The 17,380-nt window shown below is 40.9% G+C and overlaps 1 long non-coding RNA gene across 1 annotated transcript in view; it reads right to left on the bottom strand.

Annotated features, from left to right (window-relative positions):
- Positions 1 to 1,500: 1,500 nt before the first annotated feature.
- The window catches only part of LOC126175788 (uncharacterized), a 510,800-nt gene continuing 494,920 nt past the window's right edge, over positions 1,501 to 17,380 (bottom strand). The window contains exon 3 of the long non-coding RNA XR_007535616.1: positions 1,501 to 1,636. This is a non-coding gene — a long non-coding RNA (uncharacterized LOC126175788). The remainder of the gene's footprint in view (positions 1,637 to 17,380) is intronic.

The following is a 17,380-nucleotide window of genomic DNA, read 5'->3' as shown; positions in this document are numbered from 1 at the left end:
CCATATCTATCGCCGCCATCTTGGATCCACCATTTTGAATAAATTTGGAAAAATGCAGAGTGGGGTGATACATAGGGTTGGCCCACTACTGACGGCAACATACTCGAGTAAAGGGCAGAGCAGCGCCTTGTACAGGGTTACACCCAGCCTCGACGGAAGACTGCAGCCAGATTGAGCAAAGGGTAGAATTTGCTGAGTTTGATCCTGGCTTTCTTCTTCACCTCCTGGACGAGTGGGCACATGTAAGATGGTTTTCGGTGGTGACGCTGAGTTAGTGTGCCATAAGACGACAATGAACGGGAATTCCACCGACGAGAATAGGCGGCAGACCTGCAGGGATGACTCGCTTCGTAAGCAGCATAAGCTGCGTTTTAACTCTGATCTGCGGTGCTCAATTTAAACGCACTACGCAATGCGATTATGGCGCCATCTGCTAGCAGCTTTTCGAACTATTTCAAAGCTTCCTCTTAAATTTGTTACAGCTTTCACAACAAGAAGTTTGTTACACTTTTAGTTTTCGAGATATTGAATTATGAAATCACTGGCTCCTTCGCTGGACTCACTGTAATCACAAACTGTAATGAAAACATTCACTTACGTCTTTATAGTGTGGCACTGTTGTTTTTGATTATGAAGGAACAATTAATAATCAAAACGGTGACAAAAGGCATTTATTTCGAGTATTAGTCATTTATATTTATGAAAAGGCAACATAACACTACGGCGTTTCAATCACAAACATGTAAATCGTACAGATTCGCGTTGAAAAGGCATCTGCCAATGTTCCAGTATCACCACTACAGTTTCGAAGACGCATCGGAAGTACTTTCTCCATAGCGCATGAAATAATTTTCAAATGTACAAGCAGAAATTGCAGAAACGCGTATTACAAAATATTTCTATACGCAGATGGAATTAGCATCCCTCCATCTCAAAAAATGGTCAAGGCGGGTTTAGTTTAAGTAATATTTGCAAGTCAATCCGGATCAATCTCGTCCTCTATAGAGTATGCAACTCACTACATTATTTTAAAAAACACATGTACGAAAGAGGTAGATGTTCAGCTTGAAGGAGATTTAAAGTGAACCTTTCTGCGAGTATTCGGCGTCATTTCCAGCTACCCCGTTCTGACTGAGCTCTGAGGAAGGCTAGCTGCCTCCGTATTTACCTTACGACAAAACCTGAGCGCCGGGCAAACACTGCCTAATGCACACAGGCGCTCTTCTCTAAGAGACACTCCATATCTGCTCGTGCTCCTGCCCACCTCTGGAGCGCCCTAAAGTGGGAGGCATCTTTTTTTGGTTACCGAAAAACGGTCTAAAAAGAAAAAGGAAAGAATAAAGAAGCGAAGATAGACGTGGCTCCGGTAGATATCCGTGACAGCCGGCTCATTTCGTGGGAAAAGGCGCGACACGTACATAGGCGCACGCACTCCGGGACGGGCGGGGCAAAAAGGCGGCCTGTAGCAGAGCTCTCAGGGAAAAGGCGCACCGCCGCCGGCTTACCTGAGAGTTGAAGGCGAAGGCGAAGGCGGAGGCGAGCAGCCGCCACCCGCCGCTTCCCCTCGGCTCCGGCCAACGCCGACGTCGCCGCCACCGTCCATTCCTCCCTGGCTCTGTCGCTCTCCTCCGCGGATCTGAGGAGTGCGAAGAGGAGAGAAGTGGAAGCGACGAAATAAGAAGAGTGATTACAATTTACGTGTTTTACAAGTTTAATTGTGTGTTTGCCGAGTGGAGCGACAAGTCTAGCAAGTAGATCCTTCATCTTGTTGGCTAGCGCAGGGCTTCTTCTGAGCGGCCACTTTCAGGAATTGGCAGCGTGCAGATGTGCTTGCCAGACGGCCGCTCCTGTTATGAGTCTAATTAAAAGGCAATCCATGAACACGGCGCGCACCGACTCACGGCCTTAAGCTACTGTAATGGCAACGGGCTCGGCCGCATGTGTGGATCTACCGGTCTCGCCATGCGCCACCGTACATAACAAGTGACGCGCGCTCGCCTAACAGGCGTGGACGTCTCCTCTGTTCCCAGGCAGATAACGAAACAATGTTGCTGTTTAATTCGTGCCGCGATTTAATTTCATGAACAGCTCTACTTTTTCACTAGAGGAAAGAGTGCTGTTCCTGCTGATGTAATCACTAAACTAATTACTTTCACGACCTGTGCCCTGCATTCTCAAACAAATGTTCCCAAACCCAATGTGCGTGGTAACGTCAGTGAGGTCATTAATATGAAATAGAATCTGGAGCGGTGGCATACCATGGTGTTCAATCTATCTCGTGAACGGGTAACACACTGACATTACCGTGGATATCAACTCAGTCGGGAATCAAAGGTCCGTTCCCGCAGGACGCTCTGGAGTGTCATAGTTTTTTACTTTCTTCCCCTTCCCCAATATAATTTGCCGTTTCGCTAACTTTTATCGCGCCACGGATACACGGGAGGCGTTCAATAAGTAACGCAACACATTTTTTTCTCAGCCAATTTCCGTTGAAAAAGTTCCGAATTTGTTGTAGGACATCGAGGAACATTCCCGTTTCGGCGTCTATTGTTTCATGAAGTCCCGATACGTGATGCTACATGTAACGTCTAAAATACCGTCTGTAACGGGGGTGCGTTCCAATTAGAAAGCTGTTATTGAGATTCTTTTCGCAGCAAACCAGAGCATCTCAGACATTCACAGGTGTTTGTAGAATGTCTACGGAGACCTGACAGTGAACCAAACCATGGTGAGTCGTTGGGCGAGGCGTCTGTCATCATCGCAATAAAGTCGCGCAGGCCTGTCCGACCTCCCGCATGCCGGCCGGTCGCAAACACCTGTGACTTCTGCGGCGTTGGAACGTGCAGATACTCTCATTGGAGCTGATCGACGGATTACTATCAAACACCTCACTGAACAACTGGACGTCTCTGTTGGTAGCGTTCACAAATTCGTCCACCAGTTGGGGTACTCGAAGGTGTTTGGCCGCTGATAAACAAAGGGCCATCTGTGCAGAACTGCTTGTGCGTTGCGAGGCTGATAGTGACCTTTTTTTTTTTTGTCGTACATCGTCGCAGGCAATGACACATGGTTTCATCATTTCGAAACGGAAACAAATCGTAAATCCATGGAGTGGCACCAAAACACCTCTCCTCCAAAGAGAAAGTTCAAAGCCGCACGCTTCGCCAGTGAAGTTACAGCGACGGTCTTGTGGGACTCTGAAGGTGTTATTGTGTTTGATGTCCTCCCTCATGGTGCATCGAGCAACTCTGAAATTTATTGTGCTATCCTCAGACTTTAGCGTGTTCGTTGCCACAAAAACGCAAACGAAATTCTCCTTCTCCATGACAACGCAGGGCCTCACACAAGTATGCGCACCCGAAATGATCTCACAAAACTTCAGTGGTGGTTCTTCCTCATCCATCCTACAGCCCGGATATCTACTTCCATCTGTTTGGCCCAATGAAGGATGCACTCCGCGGGAAGCAGTATGTGTATGATGGGGAGGTTACTGATGCAGTAAGATGTTGGCTCCGACGTCGATAAGTAGGGTGAAACCATGCGAGCATACTGGCCCTCCCAGTAAGATGGATTACGCGGAGATTACGGTGAAAAATACAGTTTTTAGCCAGAAGAGTGAGGAATATGGTGTACTGCAATATTGAATAAAACTGACCTACTTCCTGAAAAAAAAATGTGTTGCACGACTTACTGAACAGCTTCCCTTCAAAACAATAAAATATGTAAAATGTTTTAAATAATAATAATAATAATAACTTGTTTACATTAGTGCTTAAGACAACGTTTTTGCATAACTTGCAACAAATTATACTTCAGAAAAAGAAATTTAGAAGTATTCTTCCGAACTTTTGACAGGTTTCATTTAAGAACACTAAAAGCGACAAACTCTCACACCTTTGACAACTTCCAAATTTTTTCGACGTAAGTTCCAAGTGTGCACTCAGTGTTATCAACATTTAAGTTAGTACAACAATTGTGCAGTAGTGAACATAGGTCTGGAGACTCTGGCTACGCGAGAACGTAAATGGGGTACATGTTTTTTTTCACGTTTCCGTACCGTGTGGGAAAGCCGGATCTGAGCACTATGGTTCAAATGGCCCTGAGCACTATGCGACTTAACTTTTGAGGTCATCAGTCGTCTAGAACTTGGAACTAATTAAACCTAACTAACCTAAGGACATCACACACATCCATGCCCGAGGCAGGATTCGAACCTGCGACCGTAGCGGTCGCTCGGCTCCAGACTGTAGCGCCTAGAACCGCACGGCCACCCCGGCCGGCGGGAAAGCAGTTCTTTCTGTTATTATTTTCTTGGTGAAGGATCTTTCCTTTTCTGCCTTCTTTACTCTATCTCTTGCGATTTTATTGTTGGCTTAGCTTGTGGTTTCTCGAGTTGCGTCAGATTTGTCGCCGGCTGCAGGTATTGTCACTGTATGTGTGTGCGCCTCTTTCTGGCTGGGCAGTTTTCTGCGGCTCTCCGGTCACGCCACAAGCGCATCCATATAGGGAAACGCTCGGGAATATCCTGTGTTAAACACAGTTCGCAATTTTTTTTCATTATGCCTGATCATTTTCGAGACTTAATTTTCATGCTAATTTGTTCTCTGGAAGTTAGTTACAAAATCTGGAAATTAATATGTATACAAATATCAACACTTTTACAGTAAAATGGACTAAGAGTGAGCGCAGGGTTATGAACCCTACCATCCTGCCCCCTTCGTTCGCCGCCTGACCAGCTAACAATTCATATGTTTTTTAACAATTCAAACTTTTAAAAATATGTCATGAATAAGTGGATGGTAGTTGTTGTTGAGCTTTTCTTAGCGTAGCGGTACTCTAAAAGAAACTCGCCTTACCACAAAATCGATATCAATATTTTTTATTTGAACAAAAGTTGCGCTTAGCCTGTTACACAAATCATTCCAAAATATTCGTTCTGTAGAAAGAATGTTGCATTTGTTCTCCATTTTACAGGAGACGAAACGCTGAAATTTAGTATTTTAATGAATATAAAGGAGCTGTGAAAGAATAAATTCGGAAAAATCATAATAATGAATGCTCTCAGAGGGAAAACGACCAGCCGTCCAGCAACTGATATGTAATACAATAAGGGTACACAATATTTAGACACATATCTCAATAACACTTAAGACAATGTATCAAACGTATACAAGTTCAGAAACTTGGAATGTTAACAAGCAGTGTTGGTGTGTCACTGCGTAAGAGAGTAGTTAACAGTTGTATGAGGGCGATGGAGAAAAGTAGTATTTCTTTGAGATTAAATAGCAAAATTTTCTTGAAATAATCATTGAACTAAAGTGAGACAATGAAAATTCTGCTGGCCCTGGCCATTAATTCTGGAACTTTTAATCGTAGAAACATTAGACAAATATGAAGATAATACGGAGTCAGAAAAACGCTTGACCTCCAGCCTAATGTCGGATTTACTTTTCTGAACTATGTGTAAACATTCGTTAGGAATTGCGTGAATATTGTGCTGCGACATTTTGTTTATACCTTCCCAGTTCTCACCTTCACGGAAAAATATTACTGTTCTCTGAAACTATTGCAACAAATCGCACGTTAGTGTTTATTGACTTATTCATCCTCTTCTACACATACATATATGTAGTGAAATACACTGTACGTTGTACGACGGAGGGTGCTTCTTATTCTTCTTCTTCACATCACATATAAGGCAAAATGCTAGTTAAGGTACTTCATCTCTTCTATCGCCTTACTACTTTTCTTCTTCTAGTGTATTTATAAGTGAGATCATTTACTTGGAGTCTTTCTCCATCCATATGGTCCAAATGTTCTCTCCGTTTTCTCCCGTTTTCTTTTATTTTTCGTTATGGACGTATAAACATTTATATCTCATTTCTTTTAGGTGTACGTCTTTCCACTCTCCTTAGAAATCACATTTCTTGAGCTTGTATTCTATTTTCTTGGTGTCTTGCTGTCACCCACATTTTACCTCCACAAGTAAGGATTGATAGTACGATGGTTTTGTAATACTTCAGCTGAGTTTGTTTCGGATTTGTTCTTAAAATTTTTTACAGTCGTTCCACATACGGAAATAAATTTATTTAATTTTTTGTTCACGTGACAGCTGTATTCATATCTGATAACGCAGTCCTAGGTATTTAAAATGTGTGCCCCAAGTCTAAGACTAGTTTTGGTCTTAGTGATTGTATTCTTTGAAATGCCATTACCGTTCTTTTTATCTACAGACAGTTTTAGATTGTATTTTGAGGATATCTGCTGCAAGTTGTAGATTCCCATTCCAAGATAATATTCAGTTTTTGCAGTCAGTGTTTGGTCACCTACAAAAAGGATTGCATTTATTCTAGCGCCACGATCTAAAAACACTACTTTCTCATTCAGCATTTTCCTCTTACTGTCCACTTCTTCTATGTATACAGGGTGAGTCAGAAGGAAAGGCACGTGTTTTGACAGGTGGTAGCATTAGTGATTCTGAACAAAAAACTTGATGTGGAGATATGCCCTATTACGAATGGTTTCCGAGATAGAACACTTCCAATGTACAGTAGTGCTCAAAAGTATCCGAACGACCTGTATTGCATTTCGCCTGATTCGCATGCAACCGGCATAACGCAGCTGTCTGTCTCTCTGTCACTCACTCACACACACACACACACACACACACACACATTCTTTTTTCTTATTTTTATTTGTTTGTTGTGCTCGACTATCAGCGAGGCACGAAAATATCAGCGAATGAATTCTTAGTTTTGAGTACACTTACGAAAAAATATGAAAATAACTATGTGAGTTACTGATTTATGATGCTTAGTTTGACGTCAGTTCTGAGTATTATTAGTAACTACGCTCCAGTCCCTAAACCTAGTTACAGAATTGCGAATCAGACGCATTACGTATTCCAGGCCATAGCAACCGCGACTTGGAGACGCCAGCTATGGCCACTTCGCAGCCTGCTGTAGGATCACATCGGTTCGTCTTCTTCCTGCTGGTACTGCAACTGAGATTTGGCAACAAGGCAGGGTATGTTTGGCAACTCTCTGATCGACGAGTTACTTCCTGGTGTGCACGGTAATAAACCTCAAAGTTCACTTGATTTTACCTGTCATTTCCATTGAATAATCTGAGTTATTATCGCTTGACGTGTAATAAAAGATTGAAAATTTACGGTTTTCAGCTCAGGAAAGTCTTTGCCCGTGGAAATCGCAACTAATCTCGTCCTTTAAATAGCGGTTTACGAGTTCTAGCAACCATTGGCCGCGTAAGACAAAGCTAAGACACATATCTCTTCGTCAGCTCTTTAGTAACGTGCTGAACTGTGAAAAAGCGTCTGTTATGGTTCGCAGTTCCAGTCTCACTAACTCTTACGTTTTATCCCTTCTGTGGAAGAGCTACAAGCAGTCAGATCAAACATCGATAAGGAAATCGCAAGCAGATACTTTCGGCTCATAGTGCAATGGTGAAAAACTTACAATCCTGCACAACAGGTAACGCCCATTTCCATTGCAGGCCAGCAAATTTTGGATTCTAGGAATATGTAACTTTATTTATGAAATGCCACATTTGTATACCCCTTGAGTATGTCACAGCATACCAATTAAACACAGACCCAATCAAAATCTAAATGAGTAGTATTTTACTAATTCGTGTCCATATAGGCACGCTTGTGTACAGATACTCAGTTTTATTAAAACAGACTTTCGTCGTAAGGTTACCGTGGGTAGTTTTATTTCATTTCTTATAATACAGTGCACAATTTTCGTAAATTTTCCTTTAGTGTTGTTGAAACATTAGTAAACATGATAGATATATTAATCATCAAGCATATATGCGAATTCTCTGATGTTATCTATAACAGTATGACAATGCCCATGCAGTTTACTGATTACATGCATGTAGAAACCTTGTTCTGCGTTAAAGCTGTCAAACAAGATTTGAAGAAGAATAAAATGCCACTACCACACGACAGCTAATGTAGAAAATACTTTCTGACGTATTTTGGCACGATGCGCTCTCCCCATACATAATACAAAAGTTTCGAGATGCATCTGCTGCCTGGCTGTCTATTAAATCTGAAAAGAACAAAATGTCGCAGAAGTTAGCGCTTTTTTGACATGCGACTATTTTGGGTTGAGAAGTGCAGGGAATTATGTTCAAAGTTCCATTAGATTGATAACTTTAGCACACAGCAGAATTGCGTTTTAAAAAACGTAGCAGTAATGTTTTCGGATTCGAGACATCTGATCTACAGTGCGCGATACTTACCATGAGCTCAACAATTCCTCCAGAACTTGTGCATTCCACTGCGCTGTGAAACAATGCATATGGCCGGGTCTGGACTTCTGAGATACAAACAGTTACAGCTTTTCTTTTGCACTGCACGACGTTTTCAACAAACTGAAAGCGCAATAGAGTAGCTCAAGTGGAAATGAACACTTCCTATTTAAATTTCTGCATCCTACATTGTTGGCTGTTCTGTGTAGGTGGCAGCTACGTGATTTTATTTCGGTGATTACAAAATAGAGTCGAATGTATGCACTGGGTAGCCGAGGCTGCTAGTTCATGGTGATTCGGTCAACCAAGTAAATGAATTTATTGAACATGCTGCAAATTACTACAGGGAACCTGTGTGTCAGAATTCTCATCCAGTGCGGCGCAACGGCGTTACGATAGAAAAATGAGACACAGAGAAGAGGATTTGGTGGTCTGTTGGACTGATAATAGGTTCATATACCTACGGTCTGGGTTCGATTCCAACTTCTGTCAATGATTTTGTATAGGGAGAGACAGATTCCATTCTCTTCTGGCTACCCCAAGTGAAGAAGATATAATGACACTGTGGTCTGATATTCACATTAGAAATGATATTCCTTCTCTACCAAGTAGACGTTAGTTTGAACCACAATAAAGACTGGAGTGGCGACATGTAGAAACTCTATCACCAGTAACCTTTCTTATACTAGTTATTTATTTCTAGTGACGAAACAAACGTTATGTAGCGTCACAGGACACTTATTCCATCTTTTATTTCAGCCTCTGTATGCCGATAAAATTGGTTCTGAACTGGGAATGCAACTCAGACAGCCCTTAACGCGGAATTTGATCCCTTTGTGACAATACAGCTCGACTGCCATTTGTTGTTTGTTCAAAACTGCAGATTCCTCAACATCTCCACATATTGCGTGTGAAAGGGTTCGAATCCTGGCCAGGCACTAAAGCTTTCATTATGTATTATCAAACTCCAGCATGAGAACACCTATCTGCTGGTGGGTAATAATTTTGATTTTTAATGTATTTTCATCCATTGTCAACACTAACGGTATCTGACGTTTTTGAGTCCCAGTGAGACACCGAACTGTTTGCGAATCATTGTAAATTCAAGGATGTTATTCCGAGCTGCTGGTGAAAAAAATTCGGTAGCTGACGTCTCTTTGTGTGCAGTCAACAACGATACGTGTGGGGCTCGATTCCCAGTCAGCACTGAACTCTTCGTCATATTATTTCTAGTCCAAACATGCTCACACGTCGCTGCCGGTGTAACAAACCCATTTTTAACGTTCGTTTTCTCTAGAATATAACAGCGATAGGTGCCAGGTTGGAGTCCTGGGAAAGAGAAAAATAATGTTTCGCCTCATCATTTCAGTTAGAACATCTAGCTACTGCCGAGAAAATCCCATATGTCACAGTTGATTGTGCTTCGATGACAATCCAGTTAGGTTCTGGGTTCAAATCCCTGTCCAACACAAAGCTTTACCTCACGGCATTTCAAGAATATTACTAGTGAAGAAGCAATATTTAACATCTCCTGTAGTTCGTTAACGAGTACAATAGATGCTGGGTAGGTATTCGCGTCCGTTAACAATGTTTACGTTATGTAATTTAAAGTTGATATTTGCTAACTGATACTGTCTAAAATCGAGTTATATCACTCTCTGTATGCCTAGTCAGGAATGACTGTTAGTTTCCGTCAGCCACGAAATCTTTGCTTAGTCTGCATGACCTGGGTTTGAATCGATATGCAGAACGAGACGGTTCGTCGTGTCATTTGAAGTTCATACATTTTCTCAACTAGCTGCTCGTGAATAACTTAATTTTTTATGTCATTTTATGTTAAATAATAAGTACGGTATGTCATTTTGAAGAGGAAATCATGAATACGACGAACTTGCTACGTGAATGACCTATCTGACGCAATAATGAGAGTGGTAACATTTCATTTCATGTATGTCACATATTGCAATAAATGTGAGCATATAAGCCCCAAGAACCGTCTTATCTGTGATAAGATGTTCCCTGATATTTGTAGTACCTTGGTATTACTTTACATCTTGAGTTAATGCGATACAGAGCAGTGTTTTCTAGTGGTGACTTGTTGGAACCATTTTCAATAGTCAAACGACTGTACTGAGGGGCGATTAGAGGACCTGCTAGACAGCTGCGCTATGTGGGTTGCATTCGAATCAGGCGAAATGCAATTCAGGTCGTTCGGATACTTTTGTGCACGACTGTACATACTGAAGGAATACAGATACGCGCTGCTAGGATCATAATAGTTCGATACAGCCCATTCCAGAGTGTAACAGAAATGCTCATGGAACTTTAATAGGAGGTTCCTAAAAAAAGACGACGTTGTTCTTGCAAAATAACTTTGGGGAACCACTACTGCAAGAAGACAGTGCAATAGTACTGTGGCCTCGATCGTGTATCTCACGCAAGGACCATGACAATAAAATGAGGGAGATTAGGGCTCGCGGTGATTTGAATAGTATAAAAGATGGTTACTATTTGTAGTAAGTATTCTAGAACCGGTTAAGGAATAGAGAAGAGAATTCATTAGCGAGACACCTCTTCCTTTTATACATTCTGAAACGGCAAATGATAATTTGACCAGAGAAATAATGTGTAATATAATGACTGAACGAGGGTACCCATCTCATCTCGTAAATGCTATTAAAAACTTATACTCAGACATCGAAATTGTTATAGATATGGGCAACATAATCACGAAGCTAGTGAACACAAGCAAACTAGTAGGACAGGGATACTGTATTTGCCAGCCGCGGTAGCCGAGTGGTTCTAGGCGCTTCAGTCCGGAGTCGCGCGACTGCTACGGTCGCAGGTTCGAATCTTTCCTGAGGCATGGATGTGTGTGATGTCCTTAGGTTAGTTAGGTTAAGTAGTTCTAAGTTCTAGGGGACTGATTATCTCAGATGTTAAGTCCCATAGTGCTCAGAGCCATTTGAATCATTTGATACTGTATTTCCCAGACACTCTTCAGTATACAGGGTGAGTCAGGAGGAAAGGTACATGCTTTCAGGCTCGATAGTATTAATGATTCTGAACAAAATACTTCATATCGACATGTGCCCTATTGCGAATGATTTCCAAGATAGAACATGTTTAATATCACTTTTGTACGTTTTTCTTTAAAAACTCGAAACCCGCACACTCCAACGAAAACGTGTCTCAATCCACAATTAAAATAAATTAAATTTGCAACAAAAAAGGTCTTAATTATTTTTTGTCTAGGCTAACAGTTTGTGCGAAGAGATCGCGAGAATATTGGAAACGTCGCGCGACGTGTATGCGCTGTAGCTTAAGTACTTTTTGCAGGACTGTTTGAGGTAGTTTTCTGACTTGATAGACCACTAGCGTCCTGTATCAAATTGTTCGTCTCAACTTCCTCCATACTACTGTGGTACGTTGTATACAATGACAATGAATAATACAGAAAACAAACAGAAATCTACAGTCGTGCACAAAAGTATCCGAACGACCTGAATTGCATTTCGCCTGATTCGCATGCAACCGCCATAACGCAGCTATCTAGCAGGTCCTCTAATCGCTCCTTGGTACAGTCGTTTGACTATTGAAAATGGTTCCAACAAGTCACCACTAGAAAACACTGCTCTGTATCGCAATAACTCAAGATGTAAAGTAATACCACGATACTACAAATATCAGGGAACATCTTATCACAGATAAGACTGTCCTTAAGGCTTTTAAGCTCAAATTTATTACAATAAATGACATACCTGAAATGTTACCACTCTCATTATTACGTCAGATAGGTAATGCACGTAGTAAGTTCGTCGTATTCATGATTTCCTCTTCAAAATGACATACCGTACTTATTATTTAACATAAAATGACATAAAAATTTAAGTTGTTCACGAGCAGCTAGTTGAGAATATGTATGAACTTCAAATGACACGACGAACCGTCTCGTTCTGCATATGGATTCAAACCCAGGTCATACAGACTAAACAAAGATTTCGTTACTGACGGAAACTGTCATTCTTGATTAGGCATACAGAGAGTGATATATCACGATTTTAGACAGTATCAGTTAACAAATATCAACTTTAAATTGCATAACGGAGACATTTTTAACAGACGCGAATTCCTACCCAGAATCTATTGTCCCTGTTAACGAACTACGAGAGATGTTAAGTATTGCTTCTTCACGTGTAACTTACTTGGAATGACGTGAAGTAAAGCTATGTGATCGACAGAGATTCGAACCCAGAACGTAAACGGATTGATATCGAAGCACAATCAACTGTGAGATATCGGATTTTCTCGGCAGTAGCTAGATGTTTTAACTGAAATGACGAGACAAAACATTAATTTTTTTCTTTCCCAGGACTCCAACCAAGCACCTATCGCTGTTATATTCTAGAGAAAACGAACATTAAAAATGGGTTTGTTACACCAGCAGAAACATGTGAGCATGTTTGAACTAGAAATAATATGGCGAAGAGTTCAGTGCTGACTGGGAATAGAGCCCCACACATATCGTTGTTGACTACACACAAAGAGACGTCAGCTACCGAATTTTTCTCCACCAGCAGCTCGGAATAACATCTTGAACTTACAGTGATCTCGCAAATAGTTCTGTGTCTCACTGGGAGTCAAAAACGTCAAATACGTTAGTGTTGACAACGAAGAAAATACATTAAACATCAAAATTATTATCCACCAGCAGATAGGTGTTCTCATGCTAGAGTTTGATAATACATAATGAAATCTTTAGTGCCGGACCAGGATTCGAACCCATTCACGTGCAACATGTGGAGATGTTGAGGAATCTGCAGTTTTGAACAAACAACAAATTGTAGCCGAGCTGTATTCTCACGAAGGGTTCAAATTCCGCGTTAAAGGCGGTCTGAGTTGCATTCCCAGTTCAGAACCAATTTTATCGGCATACAGAGGCTCAAATAAAAGATGGAATAAGTGTCCTGTGACGCTACATAACGTTTGTTTCGTCACTAGAAATAAATAACTAGTACAAGAAAGGTTACTGGTGATAGAGTTTCTACATGTCGCCACTCCAGTCTTTATTGTGGTTCAAACTAACGTCTACTTGGTAGAGAAAGAATATCATTTCTAATGTGAATATCAGACCACAGTGCCATTATATCTTCTTCACGTGGAGTAGCCAGAAGAGAATGGAATCTGTTTCTCCCTATATAAAATCATTGACAGAAGTTGGAATCTAACCCAGACCGTAGGTATATGAACCTATCATCAGTCCAACAAACCACCAAATCCTCTTCTCTGTGACTCATTTTTTTTATCGTAACACCGTTGCGCCGCACTGGATGAGAATTCTGACACATAGGCTCCCTGTAGTAATTTGCAGCATGTTGAGTACATTCATTTACTTGGTTGACCGAATCACCATGAACTAGCTGCCTCGGCTACCCAGTGCATACATTCGACTCTATTTTGTAATCACCGAAATACAATCACGTAGCTGCCACCTACACAGAACAGTCAACAGTGTAGGATACAGAAATTTAAATAGGAAGTGTTCATTTCCACTTGAGCTACTCTATTGCGCTTTCAGTTTGTTGAAAACGTCGTGCAGTGCAAAAGAAAAGCTGTAACTGTTTGTCTCTCAGAAGTCTGGACCCGGCCATATGCATTGTTTCACAACGCAGTGGAATGCACAAGTTCTGGAGGAATTGTTGAGTTCATGGTAAGTGTCGCGCAATGTAGATAAGATGTCGCGAGTCCGAATTCATTCACTGCTACGTTTTTTAAAACGCAATTCTGCTGTCTGCTAAAATTATCAGTCTAATGGAACTTTGAACATAATTCCCTTCACTTCTCAACCCAAAATAGTCGCATGTCAAAAAAGCGCTAACTTCTGCGACATTTTGTTCTTTTCAGATTTAATAGACAGCCAGGCAGCTGATGCATCTCGAAACTTTTGTATTATGTATGGGGAGAGTGCATCGTGCCAAAATACGTCAGAAAAATGTTTTATACATTAGCTGTCGTGTGGTAGTGGCATTTTATTCTTCTTCAAATCTTGTTTGACAGCTTTAACGCAGAACAAGTTTTCTACATGCATGTAATCAATAAACTGCATGTGCATTGTCAGACTGTTATAGATAACATCAGACAATTCGCATATATCCTTGATGATTAATATCTCTCTCGTGTTTACTAATGTTTTAATAACACTAAAGGAAAACTTACGAAAATTGTGCACTGTATTATAAGAAATGAAATAAAACTACCCACGGTAACCTTACGACGAAAGTCTGTTTTAATAAAACTGAGTATCTGTACACAAGCGTGCCTCTATGGGCACGAATTAGTAAAATACTACTCATTTAGATTTTGATTGGGTCTGTGTTTAATTGGTATGCTGTGACATACTCAAAGCGAATACAAATGTGGCATTTCATAAATAAAGTTACATATTCCTAGAACCCAAAATTTGCTTGCCTGCAACGGTAATGGGCGTTACGTGTTGTGCAGCATTGTAAGTTTTTCACCATTGCACTATGAGCCGAAAGTATCATCTTGCGATTTCCTTATCGATGTTTGATCTGACTGCTTGCATCTCTTCCACAGAAGGGATAAAACGTAAGAGTTAGTGAGACTGGAACTGCGAACCATAACAGACGCTTTTTCACAGTTCAGCACGTTACCAAAGAGCTGGCGAAGAGGTATGTGTCTTAGCTTTGTCATACGAGGCCAATGGTTGCTATGTAAGTAGGCTGTTTATGTTTTCTTATTGGCAACGTTACGTAGCGCTCTGTATGAAAATCACTGGCTGTGCTGTGTGCAGTCTGTGGCTAGTTTGCATTGTTGTCTGCCATTGTAGTGTTGGGCAGCTGGATGTGAACAGCGCGTAGCGTTGCGCAGTTGGAGGTGAGCCGCCAGCAGTGGTGGATGTGGGGAGAGAGATGGCGGAGTTTTGATAATTTGTAATTGGCAACGTTACGTAGCGCTCTGTATGAAAATCACTGGCTGTGCTGTGTGCAGTCTGTGGATAGTTTGCATTGTTGTCTGCCATTGTAGTGTTGGGCAGCTGGATGTGAACAGCGCGTAGCGTTGCGCAGTTGGAGGTGAGCCGCCAGCAGTGGTGGATGTGGGGAGAGAGATGGAGGAGTTTTGATAATTTGTAATACTGGATATTATGAACTACTATATATATTATGACTGTTAAGGTAAATACATTGTTTGTTCTCTATTGTCATTTTTCAATTGCTAACTATGCCTATCAGTAGTTAGTGCCTTCTGTAGTTTGAATCTTTTATTTAGCTGGCAGTAGTGGCGCTCGCTGTATTGCAGTAGTTCGAGTAACGAAGATTTTTGGTGAGTAGTTAGGGCCATTCCTTTGTAGGGATTTCTGAAAGTCAGATTGCGTTGCGCTAAAAAATATTGTGTGTCAGCTTAAGCACAGTCATGTATAAATGTTCAAAGGGGACGTTCCATATGTCGACCCTTAGCCTAGGATACCTCACTGGAATCTTCTGATTTTTTCTTGTAGTTTGTGTAATTAGTGTAGATTTTGTTTATTGCTATTGAGTAATTGTAGAAAGAATCTCCTTGTAGTTGCAATCTTTCATTGTTGCACAGTAAAACAGTTGTGGCATGCATGTAGATTTGCACCAAGTATTTCGCAGCTGCGCTTGCAATTAACTACATATTATTTTCAGTGCTATGTTAATGTGTTCTCCTATTTTTGCTCTTCAAATTGTGCTTTTCTGTGTTATCGTGTGAAATATTGTGACAATAATGGCGTGTGAAAAACGTAACACTAGGCTCCAAAGCAAACTGAGAAATAATAGTGACGACGAGTGTAGCTTATCAGCACCACTGTGTAGTGAATTAACAGACATTCAAAGCAGTAATTTGGTAACTGTGCATAGGGAAATAATGGTGTAGACGGTGAAACAATTAGTGAACAGGGAAGCATTATCGATCGATCGGTCGGCAACAGCTCGCCTCAGGAATCCGAAATGACAGAACACAATATTGCAAATACTGTAGACTTAGGTTTTGGGTCCTCACCGTTTTCTCAAATGAGTCAAGACACATTTTCTGCTTGTCAAAATGTGAATGTTGCCGGTGAAAATGCACTGCCAAAAAGCATAGAGAAACAAATTCCAGACACTAATACATTATTATTGCAATTAATACAACAAATGGAACAAAATCAGAAACAAACACAGCAACAGTTAGACACAATGGAACAACACCAGAGACAAACACAGCAACAGTTACACACAATGGAACAAAATCAGAGACAAACGCAGCAAAAGCTTCTAAAGTTAGACTCATTGGAACAAACTCTCGAACAAACACGTGAAGATTTAACTGCTGAGTTACATAACATTGAATCGAAATGTCAGAAAGTCTGTAATGACGTAAAAAAACAAATTTGTGAGCATTTCCAACCTATTTTTTCGCGTCATGAAAATGCATTACAGAATCATGAAGCAGCCATAAAAGAACTGCAAACTATTGTTCATGAAAATCATGAGACCTTGCAAGCTAAAATTGACTCAGTTGCATCTATTGATTTGGTTACGCAACTTTCAAAAACTCAAGAAAACTTAAAGGACACAATAGATACTCTGAAAATTGGTTCAGAAAGACACATGGAGGAAATTAGTTCATTATCAGAGAAAGTAGTTGAACTTTCGGATCAGCTAAATAATTTATCTACGAAGGTAGATGATAATCTGAATGACACAAAACCAGTAGTCTTTAATGACACAGAAGAGTGCGAACACATTAGGAAATTCAAACAAAATCAGAATCAAATTAATACGCAACACCAAAGAGAAATCCGGGAAGTACAAGATCAGCTGACACAGGTAATACAAGAATTACGTATTTCAGAGGACACTCGCACCCCAATACGGGAAGAGGGACATAGAAATACGGAACAGCCACAAAATAATAACACAGGGCATTTCGGAAGTTATGAAAGAAATTGGCAATGTGCACCGAATTTTGAGATAGAACCGCCGAAGCGACGTAACAATGACCGACATGCGACTCGCCGACATGATGATTTTGACTATATGCTGTTCATTACTACACGTAAATTCAAAACGTTTAAGAA

Source organism: Schistocerca cancellata, chromosome 1 (assembly GCF_023864275.1).
Source record: "Schistocerca cancellata isolate TAMUIC-IGC-003103 chromosome 1, iqSchCanc2.1, whole genome shotgun sequence".
Classification (NCBI taxonomy): Eukaryota; Metazoa; Arthropoda; class Insecta; order Orthoptera; family Acrididae; genus Schistocerca; species Schistocerca cancellata.
This window is presented reverse-complemented; position numbering and strand designations above follow the sequence as displayed.